At 44.8% G+C, this 21,606-nt stretch overlaps 44 non-coding genes across 44 annotated transcripts; all 44 read right to left on the reverse strand.

Annotated features, from left to right (window-relative positions):
* Positions 1–371: 371 nt before the first annotated feature.
* LOC134123814 (5S ribosomal RNA) lies at positions 372–490 on the reverse strand. Its single transcript, XR_009955297.1, has one exon. It is a non-coding gene; the product is annotated as a 5S ribosomal RNA (ribosomal RNA).
* A 339-nt stretch (positions 491–829) lies between these two features.
* On the reverse strand, positions 830–948 carry LOC134123815 (5S ribosomal RNA). The gene has a single exon (XR_009955298.1). It is a non-coding gene; the product is annotated as a 5S ribosomal RNA (ribosomal RNA).
* A 395-nt stretch (positions 949–1,343) lies between these two features.
* LOC134123816 (5S ribosomal RNA) lies at positions 1,344–1,462 on the reverse strand. The gene has a single exon (XR_009955299.1). It is a non-coding gene; the product is annotated as a 5S ribosomal RNA (ribosomal RNA).
* A 339-nt stretch (positions 1,463–1,801) lies between these two features.
* LOC134123817 (5S ribosomal RNA) lies at positions 1,802–1,920 on the reverse strand. The gene has a single exon (XR_009955300.1). It is a non-coding gene; the product is annotated as a 5S ribosomal RNA (ribosomal RNA).
* A 395-nt stretch (positions 1,921–2,315) lies between these two features.
* LOC134123819 (5S ribosomal RNA) lies at positions 2,316–2,434 on the reverse strand. Its single transcript, XR_009955302.1, has one exon. It is a non-coding gene; the product is annotated as a 5S ribosomal RNA (ribosomal RNA).
* A 339-nt stretch (positions 2,435–2,773) lies between these two features.
* LOC134123820 (5S ribosomal RNA) lies at positions 2,774–2,892 on the reverse strand. Its single transcript, XR_009955303.1, has one exon. It is a non-coding gene; the product is annotated as a 5S ribosomal RNA (ribosomal RNA).
* Positions 2,893–3,287: 395 nt separating this feature from the next.
* On the reverse strand, positions 3,288–3,406 carry LOC134123821 (5S ribosomal RNA). The gene has a single exon (XR_009955304.1). It is a non-coding gene; the product is annotated as a 5S ribosomal RNA (ribosomal RNA).
* Positions 3,407–3,745: 339 nt separating this feature from the next.
* Positions 3,746–3,864, reverse strand: LOC134123822 (5S ribosomal RNA). The gene has a single exon (XR_009955305.1). It is a non-coding gene; the product is annotated as a 5S ribosomal RNA (ribosomal RNA).
* Positions 3,865–4,259: 395 nt separating this feature from the next.
* On the reverse strand, positions 4,260–4,378 carry LOC134123823 (5S ribosomal RNA). Its single transcript, XR_009955306.1, has one exon. It is a non-coding gene; the product is annotated as a 5S ribosomal RNA (ribosomal RNA).
* A 339-nt stretch (positions 4,379–4,717) lies between these two features.
* On the reverse strand, positions 4,718–4,836 carry LOC134123825 (5S ribosomal RNA). Its single transcript, XR_009955308.1, has one exon. It is a non-coding gene; the product is annotated as a 5S ribosomal RNA (ribosomal RNA).
* Positions 4,837–5,231: 395 nt separating this feature from the next.
* LOC134123826 (5S ribosomal RNA) lies at positions 5,232–5,350 on the reverse strand. The gene has a single exon (XR_009955309.1). It is a non-coding gene; the product is annotated as a 5S ribosomal RNA (ribosomal RNA).
* A 339-nt stretch (positions 5,351–5,689) lies between these two features.
* LOC134123827 (5S ribosomal RNA) lies at positions 5,690–5,808 on the reverse strand. The gene has a single exon (XR_009955310.1). It is a non-coding gene; the product is annotated as a 5S ribosomal RNA (ribosomal RNA).
* A 339-nt stretch (positions 5,809–6,147) lies between these two features.
* Positions 6,148–6,266, reverse strand: LOC134123828 (5S ribosomal RNA). The gene has a single exon (XR_009955311.1). It is a non-coding gene; the product is annotated as a 5S ribosomal RNA (ribosomal RNA).
* Positions 6,267–6,661: 395 nt separating this feature from the next.
* On the reverse strand, positions 6,662–6,780 carry LOC134123829 (5S ribosomal RNA). Its single transcript, XR_009955312.1, has one exon. It is a non-coding gene; the product is annotated as a 5S ribosomal RNA (ribosomal RNA).
* Positions 6,781–7,119: 339 nt separating this feature from the next.
* LOC134123830 (5S ribosomal RNA) lies at positions 7,120–7,238 on the reverse strand. The gene has a single exon (XR_009955313.1). It is a non-coding gene; the product is annotated as a 5S ribosomal RNA (ribosomal RNA).
* Positions 7,239–7,633: 395 nt separating this feature from the next.
* Positions 7,634–7,752, reverse strand: LOC134123831 (5S ribosomal RNA). Its single transcript, XR_009955314.1, has one exon. It is a non-coding gene; the product is annotated as a 5S ribosomal RNA (ribosomal RNA).
* A 339-nt stretch (positions 7,753–8,091) lies between these two features.
* LOC134123832 (5S ribosomal RNA) lies at positions 8,092–8,210 on the reverse strand. Its single transcript, XR_009955315.1, has one exon. It is a non-coding gene; the product is annotated as a 5S ribosomal RNA (ribosomal RNA).
* A 339-nt stretch (positions 8,211–8,549) lies between these two features.
* Positions 8,550–8,668, reverse strand: LOC134123833 (5S ribosomal RNA). Its single transcript, XR_009955316.1, has one exon. It is a non-coding gene; the product is annotated as a 5S ribosomal RNA (ribosomal RNA).
* Positions 8,669–9,063: 395 nt separating this feature from the next.
* LOC134123834 (5S ribosomal RNA) lies at positions 9,064–9,182 on the reverse strand. The gene has a single exon (XR_009955317.1). It is a non-coding gene; the product is annotated as a 5S ribosomal RNA (ribosomal RNA).
* A 338-nt stretch (positions 9,183–9,520) lies between these two features.
* LOC134123836 (5S ribosomal RNA) lies at positions 9,521–9,639 on the reverse strand. The gene has a single exon (XR_009955319.1). It is a non-coding gene; the product is annotated as a 5S ribosomal RNA (ribosomal RNA).
* Positions 9,640–10,034: 395 nt separating this feature from the next.
* On the reverse strand, positions 10,035–10,153 carry LOC134123837 (5S ribosomal RNA). Its single transcript, XR_009955320.1, has one exon. It is a non-coding gene; the product is annotated as a 5S ribosomal RNA (ribosomal RNA).
* A 339-nt stretch (positions 10,154–10,492) lies between these two features.
* LOC134123838 (5S ribosomal RNA) lies at positions 10,493–10,611 on the reverse strand. The gene has a single exon (XR_009955321.1). It is a non-coding gene; the product is annotated as a 5S ribosomal RNA (ribosomal RNA).
* Positions 10,612–11,006: 395 nt separating this feature from the next.
* On the reverse strand, positions 11,007–11,125 carry LOC134123839 (5S ribosomal RNA). The gene has a single exon (XR_009955322.1). It is a non-coding gene; the product is annotated as a 5S ribosomal RNA (ribosomal RNA).
* A 339-nt stretch (positions 11,126–11,464) lies between these two features.
* On the reverse strand, positions 11,465–11,583 carry LOC134124104 (5S ribosomal RNA). Its single transcript, XR_009955587.1, has one exon. It is a non-coding gene; the product is annotated as a 5S ribosomal RNA (ribosomal RNA).
* Positions 11,584–11,978: 395 nt separating this feature from the next.
* Positions 11,979–12,097, reverse strand: LOC134123840 (5S ribosomal RNA). The gene has a single exon (XR_009955323.1). It is a non-coding gene; the product is annotated as a 5S ribosomal RNA (ribosomal RNA).
* Positions 12,098–12,436: 339 nt separating this feature from the next.
* Positions 12,437–12,555, reverse strand: LOC134123841 (5S ribosomal RNA). The gene has a single exon (XR_009955324.1). It is a non-coding gene; the product is annotated as a 5S ribosomal RNA (ribosomal RNA).
* Positions 12,556–12,950: 395 nt separating this feature from the next.
* On the reverse strand, positions 12,951–13,069 carry LOC134124097 (5S ribosomal RNA). Its single transcript, XR_009955580.1, has one exon. It is a non-coding gene; the product is annotated as a 5S ribosomal RNA (ribosomal RNA).
* A 339-nt stretch (positions 13,070–13,408) lies between these two features.
* On the reverse strand, positions 13,409–13,527 carry LOC134123842 (5S ribosomal RNA). Its single transcript, XR_009955325.1, has one exon. It is a non-coding gene; the product is annotated as a 5S ribosomal RNA (ribosomal RNA).
* A 339-nt stretch (positions 13,528–13,866) lies between these two features.
* On the reverse strand, positions 13,867–13,985 carry LOC134123843 (5S ribosomal RNA). Its single transcript, XR_009955326.1, has one exon. It is a non-coding gene; the product is annotated as a 5S ribosomal RNA (ribosomal RNA).
* Positions 13,986–14,380: 395 nt separating this feature from the next.
* Positions 14,381–14,499, reverse strand: LOC134123844 (5S ribosomal RNA). The gene has a single exon (XR_009955327.1). It is a non-coding gene; the product is annotated as a 5S ribosomal RNA (ribosomal RNA).
* A 339-nt stretch (positions 14,500–14,838) lies between these two features.
* LOC134123845 (5S ribosomal RNA) lies at positions 14,839–14,957 on the reverse strand. Its single transcript, XR_009955328.1, has one exon. It is a non-coding gene; the product is annotated as a 5S ribosomal RNA (ribosomal RNA).
* Positions 14,958–15,352: 395 nt separating this feature from the next.
* Positions 15,353–15,471, reverse strand: LOC134123847 (5S ribosomal RNA). The gene has a single exon (XR_009955330.1). It is a non-coding gene; the product is annotated as a 5S ribosomal RNA (ribosomal RNA).
* Positions 15,472–15,810: 339 nt separating this feature from the next.
* LOC134123848 (5S ribosomal RNA) lies at positions 15,811–15,929 on the reverse strand. Its single transcript, XR_009955331.1, has one exon. It is a non-coding gene; the product is annotated as a 5S ribosomal RNA (ribosomal RNA).
* A 339-nt stretch (positions 15,930–16,268) lies between these two features.
* Positions 16,269–16,387, reverse strand: LOC134123849 (5S ribosomal RNA). The gene has a single exon (XR_009955332.1). It is a non-coding gene; the product is annotated as a 5S ribosomal RNA (ribosomal RNA).
* A 395-nt stretch (positions 16,388–16,782) lies between these two features.
* LOC134123850 (5S ribosomal RNA) lies at positions 16,783–16,901 on the reverse strand. Its single transcript, XR_009955333.1, has one exon. It is a non-coding gene; the product is annotated as a 5S ribosomal RNA (ribosomal RNA).
* A 338-nt stretch (positions 16,902–17,239) lies between these two features.
* Positions 17,240–17,358, reverse strand: LOC134123851 (5S ribosomal RNA). Its single transcript, XR_009955334.1, has one exon. It is a non-coding gene; the product is annotated as a 5S ribosomal RNA (ribosomal RNA).
* Positions 17,359–17,753: 395 nt separating this feature from the next.
* Positions 17,754–17,872, reverse strand: LOC134123852 (5S ribosomal RNA). The gene has a single exon (XR_009955335.1). It is a non-coding gene; the product is annotated as a 5S ribosomal RNA (ribosomal RNA).
* A 339-nt stretch (positions 17,873–18,211) lies between these two features.
* Positions 18,212–18,330, reverse strand: LOC134123853 (5S ribosomal RNA). The gene has a single exon (XR_009955336.1). It is a non-coding gene; the product is annotated as a 5S ribosomal RNA (ribosomal RNA).
* Positions 18,331–18,725: 395 nt separating this feature from the next.
* On the reverse strand, positions 18,726–18,844 carry LOC134123854 (5S ribosomal RNA). The gene has a single exon (XR_009955337.1). It is a non-coding gene; the product is annotated as a 5S ribosomal RNA (ribosomal RNA).
* Positions 18,845–19,183: 339 nt separating this feature from the next.
* LOC134124105 (5S ribosomal RNA) lies at positions 19,184–19,302 on the reverse strand. Its single transcript, XR_009955588.1, has one exon. It is a non-coding gene; the product is annotated as a 5S ribosomal RNA (ribosomal RNA).
* A 395-nt stretch (positions 19,303–19,697) lies between these two features.
* Positions 19,698–19,816, reverse strand: LOC134123855 (5S ribosomal RNA). Its single transcript, XR_009955338.1, has one exon. It is a non-coding gene; the product is annotated as a 5S ribosomal RNA (ribosomal RNA).
* A 339-nt stretch (positions 19,817–20,155) lies between these two features.
* On the reverse strand, positions 20,156–20,274 carry LOC134123856 (5S ribosomal RNA). Its single transcript, XR_009955339.1, has one exon. It is a non-coding gene; the product is annotated as a 5S ribosomal RNA (ribosomal RNA).
* Positions 20,275–20,669: 395 nt separating this feature from the next.
* LOC134124098 (5S ribosomal RNA) lies at positions 20,670–20,788 on the reverse strand. Its single transcript, XR_009955581.1, has one exon. It is a non-coding gene; the product is annotated as a 5S ribosomal RNA (ribosomal RNA).
* A 339-nt stretch (positions 20,789–21,127) lies between these two features.
* Positions 21,128–21,246, reverse strand: LOC134123858 (5S ribosomal RNA). Its single transcript, XR_009955341.1, has one exon. It is a non-coding gene; the product is annotated as a 5S ribosomal RNA (ribosomal RNA).
* Positions 21,247–21,606: the final 360 nt, after the last annotated feature.

A 21,606-nucleotide genomic window follows, 5' to 3' on the forward strand; every position in this document is an offset into this window, starting at 1 on the left:
TTTAAAACGTGTCAAAGATAATCAGAAGTTTCTTTTTCTAAAATTGAAGCAGTTCTTAGCATTGGCAAGAGAGGTTCCTAAAGCCTGAAGGTAACTTTACTTTTCTTCACTGGCAATTCTAACATGTTGGGTTAGCACCTGTATTTCAACGGCTAAATTACAAACAATAGTATGCCAATCGTAAATGTTGATCAACACTAATTTAGCAATCATGAAACGGAATCATTTTGGATAATATTGTCTAATTTCCTTTCATATCCAACGTTAAAACAACACTAAACATGCATCTCTTCAACAATGTGATATTCTTTTTGTAATTTGTAGGTGTACAATCTGCGGCGCTCGGCGGCTTTCGGAGAGAGAAGTGAAAAAGCTTACGGCACCTGGGATTCCCAGGCGGTCTTCCATCCAGGTACTAACCAGGCCCTGCTCTGCTTAGCTTCCGAGATCAGACGAGATCGGGCGGAACCAGAGAGGTATGGCCGTAAGCTGCTTTTTATCTTTTTCCTAATCCTTTATAATGCGTCAATGAATTATGACACGCCTGCCGTTGGCATCTTTGTGTGGGTTAAATAAGGGTATGCAAAGAAGGCTGTGACATCCCATGCCGAAAATTGGATGGACTAGAGAAGACCCGCCCAGGGGTCCCAGCCAATCGGTGAATGGCCATTGCAGTCCCCGCCACCTCAAATGGCCTGACGATGGTATGGACGTAAGCCACCTTTCATCTTCTTCCTATTGCATCTCTTCTACAATGTGACATTTTTTTTACAATTGTGTAGGTGTACAATCTACGGCGCTGGGCGGCTTTCAGAGAGAGAAGTGAAAAAGCTTACGGCACCTGGGATTCCCAGGCGGTCTTCCATCCAGGTACTAACCAGGCCCTGCTCTGCTTAGCTTCCGAGATCAGACGAGATCGGGCGGAACCAGAGAGGTATGGCCGTAAGCTGCTTTTCATCTTTTTCCTAATCCTTTAAAACGTGTCAAAGATAATCAGAAGTTTCTTTTTCTAAAATTGAAGCAGTTCTTAGCATTGGCAAGAGAGGTTCCTAAAGCCTGAAGGTAACTTTACTTTTCTTCACTGGCAATTCTAACATGTTGGGTTAGCACCTGTATTTCAACGGCTAAATTACAAACAATAGTATGCCAATCGTAAATGTTGATCAACACTAATTTAGCAATCATGAAACGGAATCATTTTGGATAATATTGTCTAATTTCCTTTCATATCCAACGTTAAAACAACACTAAACATGCATCTCTTCAACAATGTGATATTCTTTTTGTAATTTGTAGGTGTACAATCTGCGGCGCTCGGCGGCTTTCGGAGAGAGAAGTGAAAAAGCTTACGGCACCTGGGATTCCCAGGCGGTCTTCCATCCAGGTACTAACCAGGCCCTGCTCTGCTTAGCTTCCGAGATCAGACGAGATCGGGCGGAACCAGAGAGGTATGGCCGTAAGCTGCTTTTTATCTTTTTCCTAATCCTTTATAATGCGTCAATGAATTATGACACGCCTGCCGTTGGCATCTTTGTGTGGGTTAAATAAGGGTATGCAAAGAAGGCTGTGACATCCCATGCCGAAAATTGGATGGACTAGAGAAGACCCGCCCAGGGGTCCCAGCCAATCGGTGAATGGCCATTGCAGTCCCCGCCACCTCAAATGGCCTGACGATGGTATGGACGTAAGCCACCTTTCATCTTCTTCCTATTGCATCTCTTCTACAATGTGACATTTTTTTTACAATTGTGTAGGTGTACAATCTACGGCGCTGGGCGGCTTTCAGAGAGAGAAGTGAAAAAGCTTACGGCACCTGGGATTCCCAGGCGGTCTTCCATCCAGGTACTAACCAGGCCCTGCTCTGCTTAGCTTCCGAGATCAGACGAGATCGGGCGGAACCAGAGAGGTATGGCCGTAAGCTGCTTTTCATCTTTTTCCTAATCCTTTAAAACGTGTCAAAGATAATCAGAAGTTTCTTTTTCTAAAATTGAAGCAGTTCTTAGCATTGGCAAGAGAGGTTCCTAAAGCCTGAAGGTAACTTTACTTTTCTTCACTGGCAATTCTAACATGTTGGGTTAGCACCTGTATTTCAACGGCTAAATTACAAACAATAGTATGCCAATCGTAAATGTTGATCAACACTAATTTAGCAATCATGAAACGGAATCATTTTGGATAATATTGTCTAATTTCCTTTCATATCCAACGTTAAAACAACACTAAACATGCATCTCTTCAACAATGTGATATTCTTTTTGTAATTTGTAGGTGTACAATCTGCGGCGCTCGGCGGCTTTCGGAGAGAGAAGTGAAAAAGCTTACGGCACCTGGGATTCCCAGGCGGTCTTCCATCCAGGTACTAACCAGGCCCTGCTCTGCTTAGCTTCCGAGATCAGACGAGATCGGGCGGAACCAGAGAGGTATGGCCGTAAGCTGCTTTTTATCTTTTTCCTAATCCTTTATAATGCGTCAATGAATTATGACACGCCTGCCGTTGGCATCTTTGTGTGGGTTAAATAAGGGTATGCAAAGAAGGCTGTGACATCCCATGCCGAAAATTGGATGGACTAGAGAAGACCCGCCCAGGGGTCCCAGCCAATCGGTGAATGGCCATTGCAGTCCCCGCCACCTCAAATGGCCTGACGATGGTATGGACGTAAGCCACCTTTCATCTTCTTCCTATTGCATCTCTTCTACAATGTGACATTTTTTTTACAATTGTGTAGGTGTACAATCTACGGCGCTGGGCGGCTTTCAGAGAGAGAAGTGAAAAAGCTTACGGCACCTGGGATTCCCAGGCGGTCTTCCATCCAGGTACTAACCAGGCCCTGCTCTGCTTAGCTTCCGAGATCAGACGAGATCGGGCGGAACCAGAGAGGTATGGCCGTAAGCTGCTTTTCATCTTTTTCCTAATCCTTTAAAACGTGTCAAAGATAATCAGAAGTTTCTTTTTCTAAAATTGAAGCAGTTCTTAGCATTGGCAAGAGAGGTTCCTAAAGCCTGAAGGTAACTTTACTTTTCTTCACTGGCAATTCTAACATGTTGGGTTAGCACCTGTATTTCAACGGCTAAATTACAAACAATAGTATGCCAATCGTAAATGTTGATCAACACTAATTTAGCAATCATGAAACGGAATCATTTTGGATATTATTGTCTAATTTCCTTTCATATCCAACGTTAAAACAACACTAAACATGCATCTCTTCAACAATGTGATATTCTTTTTGTAATTTGTAGGTGTACAATCTGCGGCGCTCGGCGGCTTTCGGAGAGAGAAGTGAAAAAGCTTACGGCACCTGGGATTCCCAGGCGGTCTTCCATCCAGGTACTAACCAGGCCCTGCTCTGCTTAGCTTCCGAGATCAGACGAGATCGGGCGGAACCAGAGAGGTATGGCCGTAAGCTGCTTTTTATCTTTTTCCTAATCCTTTATAATGCGTCAATGAATTATGACACGCCTGCCGTTGGCATCTTTGTGTGGGTTAAATAAGGGTATGCAAAGAAGGCTGTGACATCCCATGCCGAAAATTGGATGGACTAGAGAAGACCCGCCCAGGGGTCCCAGCCAATCGGTGAATGGCCATTGCAGTCCCCGCCACCTCAAATGGCCTGACGATGGTATGGACGTAAGCCACCTTTCATCTTCTTCCTATTGCATCTCTTCTACAATGTGACATTTTTTTTACAATTGTGTAGGTGTACAATCTACGGCGCTGGGCGGCTTTCAGAGAGAGAAGTGAAAAAGCTTACGGCACCTGGGATTCCCAGGCGGTCTTCCATCCAGGTACTAACCAGGCCCTGCTCTGCTTAGCTTCCGAGATCAGACGAGATCGGGCGGAACCAGAGAGGTATGGCCGTAAGCTGCTTTTCATCTTTTTCCTAATCCTTTAAAACGTGTCAAAGATAATCAGAAGTTTCTTTTTCTAAAATTGAAGCAGTTCTTAGCATTGGCAAGAGAGGTTCCTAAAGCCTGAAGGTAACTTTACTTTTCTTCACTGGCAATTCTAACATGTTGGGTTAGCACCTGTATTTCAACGGCTAAATTACAAACAATAGTATGCCAATCGTAAATGTTGATCAACACTAATTTAGCAATCATGAAACGGAATCATTTTGGATATTATTGTCTAATTTCCTTTCATATCCAACGTTAAAACAACACTAAACATGCATCTCTTCAACAATGTGATATTCTTTTTGTAATTTGTAGGTGTACAATCTGCGGCGCTCGGCGGCTTTCGGAGAGAGAAGTGAAAAAGCTTACGGCACCTGGGATTCCCAGGCGGTCTTCCATCCAGGTACTAACCAGGCCCTGCTCTGCTTAGCTTCCGAGATCAGACGAGATCGGGCGGAACCAGAGAGGTATGGCCGTAAGCTGCTTTTTATCTTTTTCCTAATCCTTTATAATGCGTCAATGAATTATGACACGCCTGCCGTTGGCATCTTTGTGTGGGTTAAATAAGGGTATGCAAAGAAGGCTGTGACATCCCATGCCGAAAATTGGATGGACTAGAGAAGACCCGCCCAGGGGTCCCAGCCAATCGGTGAATGGCCATTGCAGTCCCCGCCACCTCAAATGGCCTGACGATGGTATGGACGTAAGCCACCTTTCATCTTCTTCCTATTGCATCTCTTCTACAATGTGAATTTTTTTTTACAATTGTGTAGGTGTACAATCTACGGCGCTGGGCGGCTTTCAGAGAGAGAAGTGAAAAAGCTTACGGCACCTGGGATTCCCAGGCGGTCTTCCATCCAGGTACTAACCAGGCCCTGCTCTGCTTAGCTTCCGAGATCAGACGAGATCGGGCGGAACCAGAGAGGTATGGCCGTAAGCTGCTTTTCATCTTTTTCCTAATCCTTTAAAACGTGTCAAAGATAATCAGAAGTTTCTTTTTCTAAAATTGAAGCAGTTCTTAGCATTGGCAAGAGAGGTTCCTAAAGCCTGAAGGTAACTTTACTTTTCTTCACTGGCAATTCTAACATGTTGGGTTAGCACCTGTATTTCAACGGCTAAATTACAAACAATAGTATGCCAATCGTAAATGTTGATCAACACTAATTTAGCAATCATGAAACGGAATCATTTTGGATAATATTGTCTAATTTCCTTTCATATCCAACGTTAAAACAACACTAAACATGCATCTCTTCAACAATGTGATATTCTTTTTGTAATTTGTAGGTGTACAATCTGCGGCGCTCGGCGGCTTTCGGAGAGAGAAGTGAAAAAGCTTACGGCACCTGGGATTCCCAGGCGGTCTTCCATCCAGGTACTAACCAGGCCCTGCTCTGCTTAGCTTCCGAGATCAGACGAGATCGGGCGGAACCAGAGAGGTATGGCCGTAAGCTGCTTTTTATCTTTTTCCTAATCCTTTATAATGCGTCAATGAATTATGACACGCCTGCCGTTGGCATCTTTGTGTGGGTTAAATAAGGGTATGCAAAGAAGGCTGTGACATCCCATGCCGAAAATTGGATGGACTAGAGAAGACCCGCCCAGGGGTCCCAGCCAATCGGTGAATGGCCATTGCAGTCCCCGCCACCTCAAATGGCCTGACGATGGTATGGACGTAAGCCACCTTTCATCTTCTTCCTATTGCATCTCTTCTACAATGTGACATTTTTTTTACAATTGTGTAGGTGTACAATCTACGGCGCTGGGCGGCTTTCAGAGAGAGAAGTGAAAAAGCTTACGGCACCTGGGATTCCCAGGCGGTCTTCCATCCAGGTACTAACCAGGCCCTGCTCTGCTTAGCTTCCGAGATCAGACGAGATCGGGCGGAACCAGAGAGGTATGGCCGTAAGCTGCTTTTTATCTTTTTCCTAATCCTTTATAATGCGTCAATGAATTATGACACGCCTGCCGTTGGCATCTTTGTGTGGGTTAAATAAGGGTATGCAAAGAAGGCTGTGACATCCCATGCCGAAAATTGGATGGACTAGAGAAGACCCGCCCAGGGGTCCCAGCCAATCGGTGAATGGCCATTGCAGTCCCCGCCACCTCAAATGGCCTGACGATGGTATGGACGTAAGCCACCTTTCATCTTCTTCCTATTGCATCTCTTCTACAATGTGACATTTTTTTTACAATTGTGTAGGTGTACAATCTACGGCGCTGGGCGGCTTTCAGAGAGAGAAGTGAAAAAGCTTACGGCACCTGGGATTCCCAGGCGGTCTTCCATCCAGGTACTAACCAGGCCCTGCTCTGCTTAGCTTCCGAGATCAGACGAGATCGGGCGGAACCAGAGAGGTATGGCCGTAAGCTGCTTTTCATCTTTTTCCTAATCCTTTAAAACGTGTCAAAGATAATCAGAAGTTTCTTTTTCTAAAATTGAAGCAGTTCTTAGCATTGGCAAGAGAGGTTCCTAAAGCCTGAAGGTAACTTTACTTTTCTTCACTGGCAATTCTAACATGTTGGGTTAGCACCTGTATTTCAACGGCTAAATTACAAACAATAGTATGCCAATCGTAAATGTTGATCAACACTAATTTAGCAATCATGAAACGGAATCATTTTGGATAATATTGTCTAATTTCCTTTCATATCCAACGTTAAAACAACACTAAACATGCATCTCTTCAACAATGTGATATTCTTTTTGTAATTTGTAGGTGTACAATCTGCGGCGCTCGGCGGCTTTCGGAGAGAGAAGTGAAAAAGCTTACGGCACCTGGGATTCCCAGGCGGTCTTCCATCCAGGTACTAACCAGGCCCTGCTCTGCTTAGCTTCCGAGATCAGACGAGATCGGGCGGAACCAGAGAGGTATGGCCGTAAGCTGCTTTTTATCTTTTTCCTAATCCTTTATAATGCGTCAATGAATTATGACACGCCTGCCGTTGGCATCTTTGTGTGGGTTAAATAAGGGTATGCAAAGAAGGCTGTGACATCCCATGCCGAAAATTGGATGGACTAGAGAAGACCCGCCCAGGGGTCCCAGCCAATCGGTGAATGGCCATTGCAGTCCCCGCCACCTCAAATGGCCTGACGATGGTATGGACGTAAGCCACCTTTCATCTTCTTCCTATTGCATCTCTTCTACAATGTGACATTTTTTTTACAATTGTGTAGGTGTACAATCTACGGCGCTGGGCGGCTTTCAGAGAGAGAAGTGAAAAAGCTTACGGCACCTGGGATTCCCAGGCGGTCTTCCATCCAGGTACTAACCAGGCCCTGCTCTGCTTAGCTTCCGAGATCAGACGAGATCGGGCGGAACCAGAGAGGTATGGCCGTAAGCTGCTTTTCATCTTTTTCCTAATCCTTTAAAACGTGTCAAAGATAATCAGAAGTTTCTTTTTCTAAAATTGAAGCAGTTCTTAGCATTGGCAAGAGAGGTTCCTAAAGCCTGAAGGTAACTTTACTTTTCTTCACTGGCAATTCTAACATGTTGGGTTAGCACCTGTATTTCAACGGCTAAATTACAAACAATAGTATGCCAATCGTAAATGTTGATCAACACTAATTTAGCAATCATGAAACGGAATCATTTTGGATAATATTGTCTAATTTCCTTTCATATCCAACGTTAAAACAACACTAAACATGCATCTCTTCAACAATGTGATATTCTTTTTGTAATTTGTAGGTGTACAATCTGCGGCGCTCGGCGGCTTTCGGAGAGAGAAGTGAAAAAGCTTACGGCACCTGGGATTCCCAGGCGGTCTTCCATCCAGGTACTAACCAGGCCCTGCTCTGCTTAGCTTCCGAGATCAGACGAGATCGGGCGGAACCAGAGAGGTATGGCCGTAAGCTGCTTTTTATCTTTTTCCTAATCCTTTATAATGCGTCAATGAATTATGACACGCCTGCCGTTGGCATCTTTGTGTGGGTTAAATAAGGGTATGCAAAGAAGGCTGTGACATCCCATGCCGAAAATTGGATGGACTAGAGAAGACCCGCCCAGGGGTCCCAGCCAATCGGTGAATGGCCATTGCAGTCCCCGCCACCTCAAATGGCCTGACGATGGTATGGACGTAAGCCACCTTTCATCTTCTTCCTATTGCATCTCTTCTACAATGTGAATTTTTTTTTACAATTGTGTAGGTGTACAATCTACGGCGCTGGGCGGCTTTCAGAGAGAGAAGTGAAAAAGCTTACGGCACCTGGGATTCCCAGGCGGTCTTCCATCCAGGTACTAACCAGGCCCTGCTCTGCTTAGCTTCCGAGATCAGACGAGATCGGGCGGAACCAGAGAGGTATGGCCGTAAGCTGCTTTTCATCTTTTTCCTAATCCTTTATAATGCGTCAATGAATTATGACACGCCTGCCGTTGGCATCTTTGTGTGGGTTAAATAAGGGTATGCAAAGAAGGCTGTGACATCCCATGCCGAAAATTGGATGGACTAGAGAAGACCCGCCCAGGGGTCCCAGCCAATCGGTGAATGGCCATTGCAGTCCCCGCCACCTCAAATGGCCTGACGATGGTATGGACGTAAGCCACCTTTCATCTTCTTCCTATTGCATCTCTTCTACAATGTGAATTTTTTTTTACAATTGTGTAGGTGTACAATCTACGGCGCTGGGCGGCTTTCAGAGAGAGAAGTGAAAAAGCTTACGGCACCTGGGATTCCCAGGCGGTCTTCCATCCAGGTACTAACCAGGCCCTGCTCTGCTTAGCTTCCGAGATCAGACGAGATCGGGCGGAACCAGAGAGGTATGGCCGTAAGCTGCTTTTCATCTTTTTCCTAATCCTTTAAAACGTGTCAAAGATAATCAGAAGTTTCTTTTTCTAAAATTGAAGCAGTTCTTAGCATTGGCAAGAGAGGTTCCTAAAGCCTGAAGGTAACTTTACTTTTCTTCACTGGCAATTCTAACATGTTGGGTTAGCACCTGTATTTCAACGGCTAAATTACAAACAATAGTATGCCAATCGTAAATGTTGATCAACACTAATTTAGCAATCATGAAACGGAATCATTTTGGATAATATTGTCTAATTTCCTTTCATATCCAACGTTAAAACAACACTAAACATGCATCTCTTCAACAATGTGATATTCTTTTTGTAATTTGTAGGTGTACAATCTGCGGCGCTCGGCGGCTTTCGGAGAGAGAAGTGAAAAAGCTTACGGCACCTGGGATTCCCAGGCGGTCTTCCATCCAGGTACTAACCAGGCCCTGCTCTGCTTAGCTTCCGAGATCAGACGAGATCGGGCGGAACCAGAGAGGTATGGCCGTAAGCTGCTTTTTATCTTTTTCCTAATCCTTTATAATGCGTCAATGAATTATGACACGCCTGCCGTTGGCATCTTTGTGTGGGTTAAATAAGGGTATGCAAAGAAGGCTGTGACATCCCATGCCGAAAATTGGATGGACTAGAGAAGACCCGCCCAGGGGTCCCAGCCAATCGGTGAATGGCCATTGCAGTCCCGCCACCTCAAATGGCCTGACGATGGTATGGACGTAAGCCACCTTTCATCTTCTTCCTATTGCATCTCTTCTACAATGTGACATTTTTTTTACAATTGTGTAGGTGTACAATCTACGGCGCTGGGCGGCTTTCAGAGAGAGAAGTGAAAAAGCTTACGGCACCTGGGATTCCCAGGCGGTCTTCCATCCAGGTACTAACCAGGCCCTGCTCTGCTTAGCTTCCGAGATCAGACGAGATCGGGCGGAACCAGAGAGGTATGGCCGTAAGCTGCTTTTCATCTTTTTCCTAATCCTTTAAAACGTGTCAAAGATAATCAGAAGTTTCTTTTTCTAAAATTGAAGCAGTTCTTAGCATTGGCAAGAGAGGTTCCTAAAGCCTGAAGGTAACTTTACTTTTCTTCACTGGCAATTCTAACATGTTGGGTTAGCACCTGTATTTCAACGGCTAAATTACAAACAATAGTATGCCAATCGTAAATGTTGATCAACACTAATTTAGCAATCATGAAACGGAATCATTTTGGATATTATTGTCTAATTTCCTTTCATATCCAACGTTAAAACAACACTAAACATGCATCTCTTCAACAATGTGATATTCTTTTTGTAATTTGTAGGTGTACAATCTGCGGCGCTCGGCGGCTTTCGGAGAGAGAAGTGAAAAAGCTTACGGCACCTGGGATTCCCAGGCGGTCTTCCATCCAGGTACTAACCAGGCCCTGCTCTGCTTAGCTTCCGAGATCAGACGAGATCGGGCGGAACCAGAGAGGTATGGCCGTAAGCTGCTTTTTATCTTTTTCCTAATCCTTTATAATGCGTCAATGAATTATGACACGCCTGCCGTTGGCATCTTTGTGTGGGTTAAATAAGGGTATGCAAAGAAGGCTGTGACATCCCATGCCGAAAATTGGATGGACTAGAGAAGACCCGCCCAGGGGTCCCAGCCAATCGGTGAATGGCCATTGCAGTCCCCGCCACCTCAAATGGCCTGACGATGGTATGGACGTAAGCCACCTTTCATCTTCTTCCTATTGCATCTCTTCTACAATGTGACATTTTTTTTACAATTGTGTAGGTGTACAATCTACGGCGCTGGGCGGCTTTCAGAGAGAGAAGTGAAAAAGCTTACGGCACCTGGGATTCCCAGGCGGTCTTCCATCCAGGTACTAACCAGGCCCTGCTCTGCTTAGCTTCCGAGATCAGACGAGATCGGGCGGAACCAGAGAGGTATGGCCGTAAGCTGCTTTTCATCTTTTTCCTAATCCTTTAAAACGTGTCAAAGATAATCAGAAGTTTCTTTTTCTAAAATTGAAGCAGTTCTTAGCATTGGCAAGAGAGGTTCCTAAAGCCTGAAGGTAACTTTACTTTTCTTCACTGGCAATTCTAACATGTTGGGTTAGCACCTGTATTTCAACGGCTAAATTACAAACAATAGTATGCCAATCGTAAATGTTGATCAACACTAATTTAGCAATCATGAAACGGAATCATTTTGGATAATATTGTCTAATTTCCTTTCATATCCAACGTTAAAACAACACTAAACATGCATCTCTTCAACAATGTGATATTCTTTTTGTAATTTGTAGGTGTACAATCTGCGGCGCTCGGCGGCTTTCGGAGAGAGAAGTGAAAAAGCTTACGGCACCTGGGATTCCCAGGCGGTCTTCCATCCAGGTACTAACCAGGCCCTGCTCTGCTTAGCTTCCGAGATCAGACGAGATCGGGCGGAACCAGAGAGGTATGGCCGTAAGCTGCTTTTTATCTTTTTCCTAATCCTTTATAATGCGTCAATGAATTATGACACGCCTGCCGTTGGCATCTTTGTGTGGGTTAAATAAGGGTATGCAAAGAAGGCTGTGACATCCCATGCCGAAAATTGGATGGACTAGAGAAGACCCGCCCAGGGGTCCCAGCCAATCGGTGAATGGCCATTGCAGTCCCCGCCACCTCAAATGGCCTGACGATGGTATGGACGTAAGCCACCTTTCATCTTCTTCCTATTGCATCTCTTCTACAATGTGAATTTTTTTTTACAATTGTGTAGGTGTACAATCTACGGCGCTGGGCGGCTTTCAGAGAGAGAAGTGAAAAAGCTTACGGCACCTGGGATTCCCAGGCGGTCTTCCATCCAGGTACTAACCAGGCCCTGCTCTGCTTAGCTTCCGAGATCAGACGAGATCGCGCGGAACCAGAGAGGTATGGCCGTAAGCTGCTTTTCATCTTTTTCCTAATCCTTTAAAACGTGTCAAAGATAATCAGAAGTTTCTTTTTCTAAAATTGAAGCAGTTCTTAGCATTGGCAAGAGAGGTTCCTAAAGCCTGAAGGTAACTTTACTTTTCTTCACTGGCAATTCTAACATGTTGGGTTAGCACCTGTATTTCAACGGCTAAATTACAAACAATAGTATGCCAATCGTAAATGTTGATCAACACTAATTTAGCAATCATGAAACGGAATCATTTTGGATAATATTGTCTAATTTCCTTTCATATCCAACGTTAAAACCACACTAAACATGCATCTCTTCAACAATGTGATATTCTTTTTGTAATTTGTAGGTGTACAATCTGCGGCGCTCGGCGGCTTTCGGAGAGAGAAGTGAAAAAGCTTACGGCACCTGGGATTCCCAGGCGGTCTTCCATCCAGGTACTAACCAGGCCCTGCTCTGCTTAGCTTCCGAGATCAGACGAGATCGGGCGGAACCAGAGAGGTATGGCCGTAAGCTGCTTTTTATCTTTTTCCTAATCCTTTATAATGCGTCAATGAATTATGACACGCCTGCCGTTGGCATCTTTGTGTGGGTTAAATAAGGGTATGCAAAGAAGGCTGTGACATCCCATGCCGAAAATTGGATGGACTAGAGAAGACCCGCCCAGGGGTCCCAGCCAATCGGTGAATGGCCATTGCAGTCCCCGCCACCTCAAATGGCCTGACGATGGTATGGACGTAAGCCACCTTTCATCTTCTTCCTATTGCATCTCTTCTACAATGTGACATTTTTTTTACAATTGTGTAGGTGTACAATCTACGGCGCTGGGCGGCTTTCAGAGAGAGAAGTGAAAAAGCTTACGGCACCTGGGATTCCCAGGCGGTCTTCCATCCAGGTACTAACCAGGCCCTGCTCTGCTTAGCTTCCGAGATCAGACGAGATCGGGCGGAACCAGAGAGGTATGGCCGTAAGCTGCTTTTCATCTTTTTCCTAATCCTTTAAAACGTGTCAAAGATAATCAGAAGTTTCTTTTTCTAAAATTGAAGCAGTTCTTAGCATTGGCAAGAGAGGTTCCTAAAGCCTGAAGGTAACTTTACTTTTCTTCACTGGCAATTCTAACATGTTGGGTTAGCACCTGTATTTCAACGGCTAAATTACAAACAATAGTATGCCAATCGTAAATGTTGATCAACACTAATTTAGCAATCATGAAACGGAATCATTTTGGATATTATTGTCTAATTTCCTTTCATATCCAACGTTAAAACAACACTAAACATGCATCTCTTCAACAATGTGATATTCTTTTTGTAATTTGTAGGTGTACAATCTGCGGCGCTCGGCGGCTTTCGGAGAGAGAAGTGAAAAAGCTTACGGCACCTGGGATTCCCAAGCGGTCTTCCATCCAGGTACTAACCAGGCCCTGCTCTGCTTAGCTTCCGAGATCAGACGAGATCGGGCGGAACCAGAGAGGTATGGCCGTAAGCTGCTTTTTATCTTTTTCCTAATCCTTTATAATGCGTCAATGAATTATGACACGCCTGCCGTTGGCATCTTTGTGTGGGTTAAATAAGGGTATGCAAAGAAGGCTGTGACATCCCATGCCGAAAATTGGATGGACTAGAGAAGACCCGCCCAGGGGTCCCAGCCAATCGGTGAATGGCCATTGCAGTCCCCGCCACCTCAAATGGCCTGACGATGGTATGGACGTAAGCCACCTTTCATCTTCTTCCTATTGCATCTCTTCTACAATGTGACATTTTTTTTACAATTGTGTAGGTGTACAATCTACGGCGCTGGGCGGCTTTCAGAGAGAGAAGTGAAAAAGCTTACGGCACCTGGGATTCCCAGGCGGTCTTCCATCCAGGTACTAACCAGGCCCTGCTCTGCTTAGCTTCCGAGATCAGACGAGATCGGGCGGAACCAGAGAGGTATGGCCGTAAGCTGCTTTTTATCTTTTTCCTAATCCTTTATAATGCGTCAATGAATTATGACACGCCTGCCGTTGGCATCTTTGTGTGGGTTAAATAAGGGTATGCAAAGAAGGCTGTGACATCCCATGCCGAAAATTGGATGGACTAGAGAAGACCCGCCCAGGGGTCCCAGCCAATCGGTGAATGGCCATTGCAGTCCCCGCCACCTCAAATGGCCTGACGATGGTATGGACGTAAGCCACCTTTCATCTTCTTCCTATTGCATCTCTTCTACAATGTGACATTTTTTTTACAATTGTGTAGGTGTACAATCTACGGCGCTGGGCGGCTTTCAGAGAGAGAAGTGAAAAAGCTTACGGCACCTGGGATTCCCAGGCGGTCTTCCATCCAGGTACTAACCAGGCCCTGCTCTGCTTAGCTTCCGAGATCAGACGAGATCGGGCGGAACCAGAGAGGTATGGCCGTAAGCTGCTTTTCATCTTTTTCCTAATCCTTTAAAACGTGTCAAAGATAATCAGAAGTTTCTTTTTCTAAAATTGAAGCAGTTCTTAGCATTGGCAAGAGAGGTTCCTAAAGCCTGAAGGTAACTTTACTTTTCTTCACTGGCAATTCTAACATGTTGGGTTAGCACCTGTATTTCAACGGCTAAATTACAAACAATAGTATGCCAATCGTAAATGTTGATCAACACTAATTTAGCAATCATGAAACGGAATCATTTTGGATAATATTGTCTAATTTCCTTTCATATCCAACGTTAAAACAACACTAAACATGCATCTCTTCAACAATGTGATATTCTTTTTGTAATTTGTAGGTGTACAATCTGCGGCGCTCGGCGGCTTTCGGAGAGAGAAGTGAAAAAGCTTACGGCACCTGGGATTCCCAGGCGGTCTTCCATCCAGGTACTAACCAGGCCCTGCTCTGCTTAGCTTCCGAGATCAGACGAGATCGGGCGGAACCAGAGAGGTATGGCCGTAAGCTGCTTTTTATCTTTTTCCTAATCCTTTATAATGCGTCAATGAATTATGACACGCCTGCCGTTGGCATCTTTGTGTGGGTTAAATAAGGGTATGCAAAGAAGGCTGTGACATCCCATGCCGAAAATTGGATGGACTAGAGAAGACCCGCCCAGGGGTCCCAGCCAATCGGTGAATGGCCATTGCAGTCCCCGCCACCTCAAATGGCCTGACGATGGTATGGACGTAAGCCACCTTTCATCTTCTTCCTATTGCATCTCTTCTACAATGTGACATTTTTTTTACAATTGTGTAGGTGTACAATCTACGGCGCTGGGCGGCTTTCAGAGAGAGAAGTGAAAAAGCTTACGGCACCTGGGATTCCCAGGCGGTCTTCCATCCAGGTACTAACCAGGCCCTGCTCTGCTTAGCTTCCGAGATCAGACGAGATCGGGCGGAACCAGAGAGGTATGGCCGTAAGCTGCTTTTCATCTTTTTCCTAATCCTTTAAAACGTGTCAAAGATAATCAGAAGTTTCTTTTTCTAAAATTGAAGCAGTTCTTAGCATTGGCAAGAGAGGTTCCTAAAGCCTGAAGGTAACTTTACTTTTCTTCACTGGCAATTCTAACATGTTGGGTTAGCACCTGTATTTCAACGGCTAAATTACAAACAATAGTATGCCAATCGTAAATGTTGATCAACACTAATTTAGCAATCATGAAACGGAATCATTTTGGATAATATTGTCTAATTTCCTTTCATATCCAACGTTAAAACAACACTAAACATGCATCTCTTCAACAATGTGATATTCTTTTTGTAATTTGTAGGTGTACAATCTGCGGCGCTCGGCGGCTTTCGGAGAGAGAAGTGAAAAAGCTTACGGCACCTGGGATTCCCAGGCGGTCTTCCATCCAGGTACTAACCAGGCCCTGCTCTGCTTAGCTTCCGAGATCAGACGAGATCGGGCGGAACCAGAGAGGTATGGCCGTAAGCTGCTTTTTATCTTTTTCCTAATCCTTTATAATGCGTCAATGAATTATGACACGCCTGCCGTTGGCATCTTTGTGTGGGTTAAATAAGGGTATGCAAAGAAGGCTGTGACATCCCATGCCGAAAATTGGATGGACTAGAGAAGACCCGCCCAGGGGTCCCAGCCAATCGGTGAATGGCCATTGCAGTCCCCGCCACCTCAAATGGCCTGACGATGGTATGGACGTAAGCCACCTTTCATCTTCTTCCTATTGCATCTCTTCTACAATGTGAATTTTTTTTTACAATTGTGTAGGTGTACAATCTACGGCGCTGGGCGGCTTTCAGAGAGAGAAGTGAAAAAGCTTACGGCACCTGGGATTCCCAGGCGGTCTTCCATCCAGGTACTAACCAGGCCCTGCTCTGCTTAGCTTCCGAGATCAGACGAGATCGGGCGGAACCAGAGAGGTATGGCCGTAAGCTGCTTTTCATCTTTTTCCTAATCCTTTATAATGCGTCAATGAATTATGACACGCCTGCCGTTGGCATCTTTGTGTGGGTTAAATAAGGGTATGCAAAGAAGGCTGTGACATCCCATGCCGAAAATTGGATGGACTAGAGAAGACCCGCCCAGGGGTCCCAGCCAATCGGTGAATGGCCATTGCAGTCCCCGCCACCTCAAATGGCCTGACGATGGTATGGACGTAAGCCACCTTTCATCTTCTTCCTATTGCATCTCTTCTACAATGTGAATTTTTTTTTACAATTGTGTAGGTGTACAATCTACGGCGCTGGGCGGCTTTCAGAGAGAGAAGTGAAAAAGCTTACGGCACCTGGGATTCCCAGGCGGTCTTCCATCCAGGTACTAACCAGGCCCTGCTCTGCTTAGCTTCCGAGATCAGACGAGATCGGGCGGAACCAGAGAGGTATGGCCGTAAGCTGCTTTTCATCTTTTTCCTAATCCTTTAAAACGTGTCAAAGATAATCAGAAGTTTCTTTTTCTAAAATTGAAGCAGTTCTTAGCATTGGCAAGAGAGGTTCCTAAAGCCTGAAGGTAACTTTACTTTTCTTCACTGGCAATTCTAACATGTTGGGTTAGCACCTGTATTTCAACGGCTAAATTACAAACAATAGTATGCCAATCGTAAATGTTGATCAACACTAATTTAGCAATCATGAAACGGAATCATTTTGGATAATATTGTCTAATTTCCTTTCATATCCAACGTTAAAACAACACTAAACATGCATCTCTTCAACAATGTGATATTCTTTTTGTAATTTGTAGGTGTACAATCTGCGGCGCTCGGCGGCTTTCGGAGAGAGAAGTGAAAAAGCTTACGGCACCTGGGATTCCCAGGCGGTCTTCCATCCAGGTACTAACCAGGCCCTGCTCTGCTTAGCTTCCGAGATCAGACGAGATCGGGCGGAACCAGAGAGGTATGGCCGTAAGCTGCTTTTTATCTTTTTCCTAATCCTTTATAATGCGTCAATGAATTATGACACGCCTGCCGTTGGCATCTTTGTGTGGGTTAAATAAGGGTATGCAAAGAAGGCTGTGACATCCCATGCCGAAAATTGGATGGACTAGAGAAGACCCGCCCAGGGGTCCCAGCCAATCGGTGAATGGCCATTGCAGTCCCGCCACCTCAAATGGCCTGACGATGGTATGGACGTAAGCCACCTTTCATCTTCTTCCTATTGCATCTCTTCTACAATGTGACATTTTTTTTACAATTGTGTAGGTGTACAATCTACGGCGCTGGGCGGCTTTCAGAGAGAGAAGTGAAAAAGCTTACGGCACCTGGGATTCCCAGGCGGTCTTCCATCCAGGTACTAACCAGGCCCTGCTCTGCTTAGCTTCCGAGATCAGACGAGATCGGGCGGAACCAGAGAGGTATGGCCGTAAGCTGCTTTTCATCTTTTTCCTAATCCTTTAAAACGTGTCAAAGATAATCAGAAGTTTCTTTTTCTAAAATTGAAGCAGTTCTTAGCATTGGCAAGAGAGGTTCCTAAAGCCTGAAGGTAACTTTACTTTTCTTCACTGGCAATTCTAACATGTTGGGTTAGCACCTGTATTTCAACGGCTAAATTACAAACAATAGTATGCCAATCGTAAATGTTGATCAACACTAATTTAGCAATCATGAAACGGAATCATTTTGGATATTATTGTCTAATTTCCTTTCATATCCAACGTTAAAACAACACTAAACATGCATCTCTTCAACAATGTGATATTCTTTTTGTAATTTGTAGGTGTACAATCTGCGGCGCTCGGCGGCTTTCGGAGAGAGAAGTGAAAAAGCTTACGGCACCTGGGATTCCCAGGCGGTCTTCCATCCAGGTACTAACCAGGCCCTGCTCTGCTTAGCTTCCGAGATCAGACGAGATCGGGCGGAACCAGAGAGGTATGGCCGTAAGCTGCTTTTTATCTTTTTCCTAATCCTTTATAATGCGTCAATGAATTATGACACGCCTGCCGTTGGCATCTTTGTGTGGGTTAAATAAGGGTATGCAAAGAAGGCTGTGACATCCCATGCCGAAAATTGGATGGACTAGAGAAGACCCGCCCAGGGGTCCCAGCCAATCGGTGAATGGCCATTGCAGTCCCCGCCACCTCAAATGGCCTGACGATGGTATGGACGTAAGCCACCTTTCATCTTCTTCCTATTGCATCTCTTCTACAATGTGAATTTTTTTTTACAATTGTGTAGGTGTACAATCTACGGCGCTGGGCGGCTTTCAGAGAGAGAAGTGAAAAAGCTTACGGCACCTGGGATTCCCAGGCGGTCTTCCATCCAGGTACTAACCAGGCCCTGCTCTGCTTAGCTTCCGAGATCAGACGAGATCGGGCGGAACCAGAGAGGTATGGCCGTAAGCTGCTTTTCATCTTTTTCCTAATCCTTTAAAACGTGTCAAAGATAATCAGAAGTTTCTTTTTCTAAAATTGAAGCAGTTCTTAGCATTGGCAAGAGAGGTTCCTAAAGCCTGAAGGTAACTTTACTTTTCTTCACTGGCAATTCTAACATGTTGGGTTAGCACCTGTATTTCAACGGCTAAATTACAAACAATAGTATGCCAATCGTAAATGTTGATCAACACTAATTTAGCAATCATGAAACGGAATCATTTTGGATAATATTGTCTAATTTCCTTTCATATCCAACGTTAAAACAACACTAAACATGCATCTCTTCAACAATGTGATATTCTTTTTGTAATTTGTAGGTGTACAATCTGCGGCGCTCGGCGGCTTTCGGAGAGAGAAGTGAAAAAGCTTACGGCACCTGGGATTCCCAGGCGGTCTTCCATCCAGGTACTAACCAGGCCCTGCTCTGCTTAGCTTCCGAGATCAGACGAGATCGGGCGGAACCAGAGAGGTATGGCCGTAAGCTGCTTTTTATCTTTTTCCTAATCCTTTATAATGCGTCAATGAATTATGACACGCCTGCCGTTGGCATCTTTGTGTGGGTTAAATAAGGGTATGCAAAGAAGGCTGTGACATCCCATGCCGAAAATTGGATGGACTAGAGAAGACCCGCCCAGGGGTCCCAGCCAATCGGTGAATGGCCATTGCAGTCCCCGCCACCTCAAATGGCCTGACGATGGTATGGACGTAAGCCACCTTTCATCTTCTTCCTATTGCATCTCTTCTACAATGTGAATTTTTTTTTACAATTGTGTAGGTGTACAATCTACGGCGCTGGGCGGCTTTCAGAGAGAGAAGTGAAAAAGCTTACGGCACCTGGGATTCCCAGGCGGTCTTCCATCCAGGTACTAACCAGGCCCTGCTCTGCTTAGCTTCCGAGATCAGACGAGATCGCGCGGAACCAGAGAGGTATGGCCGTAAGCTGCTTTTCATCTTTTTCCTAATCCTTTAAAACGTGTCAAAGATAATCAGAAGTTTCTTTTTCTAAAATTGAAGCAGTTCTTAGCATTGGCAAGAGAGGTTCCTAAAGCCTGAAGGTAACTTTACTTTTCTTCACTGGCAATTCTAACATGTTGGGTTAGCACCTGTATTTCAACGGCTAAATTACAAACAATAGTATGCCAATCGTAAATGTTGATCAACACTAATTTAGCAATCATGAAACGGAATCATTTTGGATAATATTGTCTAATTTCCTTTCATATCCAACGTTAAAACCACACTAAACATGCATCTCTTCAACAATGTGATATTCTTTTTGTAATTTGTAGGTGTACAATCTGCGGCGCTCGGCGGCTTTCGGAGAGAGAAGTGAAAAAGCTTACGGCACCTGGGATTCCCAGGCGGTCTTCCATCCAGGTACTAACCAGGCCCTGCTCTGCTTAGCTTCCGAGATCAGACGAGATCGGGCGGAACCAGAGAGGTATGGCCGTAAGCTGCTTTTTATCTTTTTCCTAATCCTTTATAATGCGTCAATGAATTATGACACGCCTGCCGTTGGCATCTTTGTGTGGGTTAAATAAGGGTATGCAAAGAAGGCTGTGACATCCCATGCCGAAAATTGGATGGACTAGAGAAGACCCGCCCAGGGGTCCCAGCCAATCGGTGAATGGCCATTGCAGTCCCCGCCACCTCAAATGGCCTGACGATGGTATGGACGTAAGCCACCTTTCATCTTCTTCCTATTGCATCTCTTCTACAATGTGACATTTTTTTTACAATTGTGTAGGTGTACAATCTACGGCGCTGGGCGGCTTTCAGAGAGAGAAGTGAAAAAGCTTACGGCACCTGGGATTCCCAGGCGGTCTTCCATCCAGGTACTAACCAGGCCCTGCTCTGCTTAGCTTCCGAGATCAGACGAGATCGGGCGGAACCAGAGAGGTATGGCCGTAAGCTGCTTTTCATCTTTTTCCTAATCCTTTAAAACGTGTCAAAGATAATCAGAAGTTTCTTTTTCTAAAATTGAAGCAGTTCTTAGCATTGGCAAGAGAGGTTCCTAAAGCCTGAAGGTAACTTTACTTTTCTTCACTGGCAATTCTAACATGTTGGGTTAGCACCTGTATTTCAACGGCTAAATTACAAACAATAGTATGCCAATCGTAAATGTTGATCAACACTAATTTAGCAATCATGAAACGGAATCATTTTGGATATTATTGTCTAATTTCCTTTCATATCCAACGTTAAAACAACACTAAACATGCATCTCTTCAACAATGTGATATTCTTTTTGTAATTTGTAGGTGTACAATCTGCGGCGCTCGGCGGCTTTCGGAGAGAGAAGTGAAAAAGCTTACGGCACCTGGGATTCCCAAGCGGTCTTCCATCCAGGTACTAACCAGGCCCTGCTCTGCTTAGCTTCCGAGATCAGACGAGATCGGGCGGAACCAGAGAGGTATGGCCGTAAGCTGCTTTTTATCTTTTTCCTAATCCTTTATAATGCGTCAATGAATTATGACACGCCTGCCGTTGGCATCTTTGTGTGGGTTAAATAAGGGTATGCAAAGAAGGCTGTGACATCCCATGCCGAAAATTGGATGGACTAGAGAAGACCCGCCCAGGGGTCCCAGCCAATCGGTGAATGGCCATTGCAGTCCCCGCCACCTCAAATGGCCTGACGATGGTATGGACGTAAGCCACCTTTCATCTTCTTCCTATTGCATCTCTTCTACAATGTGAATTTTTTTTTACAATTGTGTAGGTGTACAATCTACGGCGCTGGGCGGCTTTCAGAGAGAGAAGTGAAAAAGCTTACGGCACCTGGGATTCCCAGGCGGTCTTCCATCCAGGTACTAACCAGGCCCTGCTCTGCTTAGCTTCCGAGATCAGACGAGATCGGGCGGAACCAGAGAGGTATGGCCGTAAGCTGCTTTTCATCTTTTTCCTAATCCTTTAAAACGTGTCAAAGATAATCAGAAGTTTCTTTTTCTAAAATTGAAGCAGTTCTTAGCATTGGCAAGAGAGGTTCCTAAAGCCTGAAGGTAACTTTACTTTTCTTCACTGGCAATTCTAACATGTTGGGTTAGCACCTGTATTTCAACGGCTAAATTACAAACAATAGTATGCCAATCGTAAATGTTGATCAACACTAATTTAGCAATCATGAAACGGAATCATTTTGGATAATATTGTCTAATTTCCTTTCATATCCAACGTTAAAACAACACTAAACATGCATCTCTTCAACAATGTGATATTCTTTTTGTAATTTGTAGGTGTACAATCTG

Source organism: Pungitius pungitius, unplaced genomic scaffold (assembly GCF_949316345.1).
Source record: "Pungitius pungitius unplaced genomic scaffold, fPunPun2.1 scaffold_42, whole genome shotgun sequence".
Lineage (NCBI taxonomy): Eukaryota > Metazoa > Chordata > Actinopteri > Perciformes > Gasterosteidae > Pungitius > Pungitius pungitius.